Source organism: Gekko japonicus, unplaced genomic scaffold (assembly GCF_001447785.1).
Source record: "Gekko japonicus isolate JY-2015 unplaced genomic scaffold, Gekko_japonicus_V1.1 scaffold129, whole genome shotgun sequence".
In the NCBI taxonomy this organism is placed as follows: domain Eukaryota; kingdom Metazoa; phylum Chordata; class Lepidosauria; order Squamata; family Gekkonidae; genus Gekko; species Gekko japonicus.
The window spans coordinates 27,760-32,004 of NW_015168049.1; the positions used below are offsets into that span (position 1 = coordinate 27,760).

General features: G+C 43.9%; 1 protein-coding gene across 2 annotated transcripts in view; it reads right to left on the reverse strand.

The window, feature by feature from the left end:
* The window catches only part of FAM107A (family with sequence similarity 107 member A), a 123,988-nt gene that overhangs the window by 13,088 nt on the left and 106,655 nt on the right, over positions 1 to 4,245 (reverse strand). The gene's annotated exons all lie outside the window — the stretch shown is intronic.

A 4,245-nucleotide genomic window follows, 5' to 3' on the forward strand; every position in this document is an offset into this window, starting at 1 on the left:
GGAGCTCTTCCGCCAGGCGTTTGAATAGGAGCCGCCACCATCACCATCATCATGCCATCATTATTATCTACGCCCCAAGCTTGTGGACAGGGTTATCAGATGTGGACACTCTGAAAGAGAACGGGACTTTTGACGACCATCTGGTTTCGGAGGCGAGCACCAATTACTGTTGTATTTGTATGATGTTTTAAGTGTGTTAATGCTATTTAATATTTTAATGCTTTTACTGTTTTATTGTATGTCTCAGCAACATACCATGTAAGCCGCCCTGAGCCTACGGGGAGGGCAGGATGTAAATATAAATAATAAATAAATATAAATAAATAAATAAATAAATCATGGGAGGCTCTCAGACAGCGACTCTGAAGCAGTAACTCCCTGCTCCTGACACTTTAAGACTAAAAACATTAAAAGAATGTAACAAAAAGAGGTGACTCTACACATGGACATCATCAGATGGGCAACATCAAATACAGATTGATTATGTCATTTGCAGTCAAAGATGGAGAAGCTCTACACAGTCAGTAAAAACAAGACCTGGAGCTGACTGGCTCAGGTCATGAGCTACTCATTGCAAAATTCAGGTTTAAACTGAAGAAAGTTTGGAAAACCACTAAGCCATTCAGGTTTGACCTAGATCACATCCCTGATGAATATACAGTGGAGGTGAAGAATAGGTTTAGGGGACTAGATTTGATAGACAGAGTGCTATGGATGGAGGTTTTTGACATTGTACAGGAGGCAGCAATCATCCCAAAGAAAAAGAAACGCAATAAAGCAAAGTGGCTGTCTGATGAGGCTTTACACATAGCTGAGGAAAGAAGGAAAGCGAAAGGCAAAGGTGAAAAGGAAAGATTTACCTGTGACCGATTTCACACAAGAGCTGCGCCCCCTTTGCTCTGCTTCTATTGGTCAATTTCCCACTTGAAGCTGCACGGCCGCATTTTGACCCGCAGCTTCGCCCGATTTTCCCTGCGGTTTCGTGATTCTGTTTTTTGAGGATCACGAAACCATGGGGAAAATCGGGCGAAGCCGCAAGTCAAAATGTGGCCACGCCTTCAAGTGGGAGATTGACCAATAGAAGCGGGGCAAAGGGAGGCACAACTGCGGCACAGCTCTTGTGTGAAATCGGTCCAACTGAATGCAGATTTCCAGAGAACAGCAAGGAGAGATAAGGAGGCTTTCCTGAATGAACAATGCAAAGAAATAGGGGAAAACAATAGAACGGGAAGGACTAGAGATCTCGTCAAGAAAACTGGAAAAATCAAAGGAGAGTTCCATGCAAAGCTGGCCGTGATAAAGGACAAAAACGGTAGGGACCTAACAGAAGCAGAGGAGATTAGGAAGAGGTGGCAAGAATACACAGAAGAACTATACAAGAAGGACCTTAATGTCCATGACAACCACGACGGTGTGATCACTGACCTCAAGCCAGACATCCTGGAGTGCGAAGTCAAATGGACCCTAGAAAGCATTACTACCAACAAAGCTAGCAGAGGTGATGGAATCCCAGCTGAGCTATTCAAAGTCTTAAAAGATGATGCTGTTAAAGTGCTGCACTCAATTTGCCAGAAAATTTGGAAAACGCACCAGTGGCCACATGATTGGAAAAAGTCAGTTTACATTCCAATCCCAAAGAAAGGCAATGCCAAGGAATGTTCAAATTATCACACAATTGCACTCATTTCACATGCTAGCAAGGACATGCTCAAATCCTACAGGCTAGGCTTCAGCAGTATGTGGGTAGAGAATTGCCAGAAGTACAAACTGAGTTTCAAAGAGGTAGAGGAACCAGAGATCAAATTGCCAATATTTGCTGGATTATAGAAAAAGCAAGGGAGTTCCAGAAAAACATCTACTTCTGCTTCATTGACTATGCTAAAGCCTTCGATCGTGTGGATCACAACAAACTATGGGAAGTCCTGAAAGAGAAGGGGAAGTCATGGAAGCAGTGACAGAATTCACGTTCCTGGGATCCAAGATCACTGGAAACGGTGACTGCAGCCATGAAATGTTTTTGTACTGTTGGATTTTATGAATGTTATGAATGTTTTTGTACTGTTGGATTTTAAATGGTTTTAATTATGTTTTATATTGCCGTTTGCCCCTATGTAAGCCGCCCTGAGCCCGCATTGCGGGGAGGGCGGGGTATAAATTGAATTAAATAAATAAATAAATAAATTAAAAGATGCCTGCTCCTTGGGAGGAAAGCGATGGCAAACCTAGACAGCATAATAAAAAGTAGAGATATCGCCCTGCCAACCAAAGTCTGTATGGTCAAAGCAATGGTATTCCCAGTAGTAATGTATGGCTGCGAGAGTTAGACCATAAGGAAGAGCGAGCGCCGAAGAACAGATTCTTTTGAACTATGGTGCTGGAGAAGATTCTTGAGAGTCCCTTGGACTGCAAAGAGATCAAATCAGTCAATTCTAAAAGAAATCAACCCTGACTGTTCCCTGGAAGGCCAGATAATGAAGCTGAAGCTCAAATGAGAAGGGACCACTCACTGGAGAAGACCTGATGCTTGGAAAGACTGAAGGAAGAAGAAGAAGAAGATTGGATTTATACCCCGCCCTTCACTTGGAGTCTCAGAGCGGCTTACAAACTCCTTTCCCTTCCCCTCCCCACAACAGACACCCTGTGAGGTGGGTGGGCTGAGAGAACTCTGACATAAACTGCTCTTTTTCAAGAACAGCTCTGACAGAGCTATGCCTTGCCCAAGGGCATCCAGCAGCTGCGAGTGGAGGAGATTAGAGTCTGCACACTTAACCACTACAGCAAACTGGTTCCGGTTTGAAGGGGACAGCAAAGGATGAGATGGTTAGACAGTGTTATTGATGCAACAAACATGAAATTAAGCAGACTCCGGAGGATGATGGAAGACAGGAGGGCCTGGCATGATGTGGTCCATCGGGTCGCGAAGAGTCAGATTCGAATGTGCGACTGAACAACAACAAAAAGAAGAAGAGTTTTCCCCACTAGGGAGAAAGGTGCGAAGGGTCAAGAGGCAATCTCATGGAAGGCTCTTACATGAGAGTGTAAAGCAAAAGGAGGACATGATGCAGGCTTTCTAGGCTGCAGAGGAGAGGCGGAGAGAGGAGACCAGACACGCGTGCGCACACACACACAGAGGAAGGCGCCCCTAATGTGAATGACTGCATATTTCAAAGCAGGCACCTTCCATCCTTGAAATGTTTCTCCACTGGGATGCAAATTTTAAAAACAAACAAACACCCAAACCCATCTGATGATTTCTGGGTGGGGTGTTCCAGAAGTCACCAATGTGAACATTTCAGTTCAGATTATGAGCAGAGGCTTTGTTGAGAATTTTGCTTAGGGGAAAAAAAGTGCTGGAGAAATCAGTTTTATTAAGAATGGGTAGAAAAAACAAGGAAGATATTAAACAGCCGTGGGATGTTTATGAAGTTTGAACACGAGAAAAACACGTGCTAATATTGGGTAATGCAGGTGGATTTTTAAGGCAACGTGAAAGGCAACTTAATGTGTTTGCCCAAAAGGGCTTATGTCACACAAAACTATGGGTGCCAGTTGTAGCCTTTGACATTGTGCTCCATTAAAGGGCTATGCTAAAAATTCTCTACATTTGTTACATCGGGAAATAAGGATGGGGGTGATTAATGGATTACTCCAATTGAAATCCCTACTCAGATGTGAAACTCAATGGTAACATTGTTGCAGGAGTCACCATCCTGGTTCAGATGTAATGCTAGATCATGTCTTGGTGTTACAGGAATGAGTATCAGGCTCATATACTGTCTTGTTTGCTTCCTGTCTTGTACTACAACTCCTTCCCTCCCTTCCAGTTATGAGGCCATTAACTGGCAAACTCTGAGGAAGAAGAAGAAGAGGAGGAGGAGGATATTGGATTTATACCCCACCCTTCACTACCCAAGGGAGTCTCAGAGGGGCTTACAATCTCCTTTCCCTTCCCCTCCCCATAACAGACACCCTGTGAGGTAGGTGGGGCTGAGAGAGTTCTGACAGAAATTGCTATTTTTCAAGAACTGCTCTGACAGAACTATGGCTTGCCCAAGGTCATCCAGCAGGTGCAAGTGGAGGAGTGGGGAATCAAACCCAGATTAGAGTCTGCACACTTAACCACTACACCAAAATGGCTCTCAATCTGTAGTTTGTTTTGAGGGCGAGCAATCACAATGTTTCAGTTTGGATGTCAGATCATATTATAGTTTGCCATGAAACAGGAAAGTGAAGCAGAATATTTGA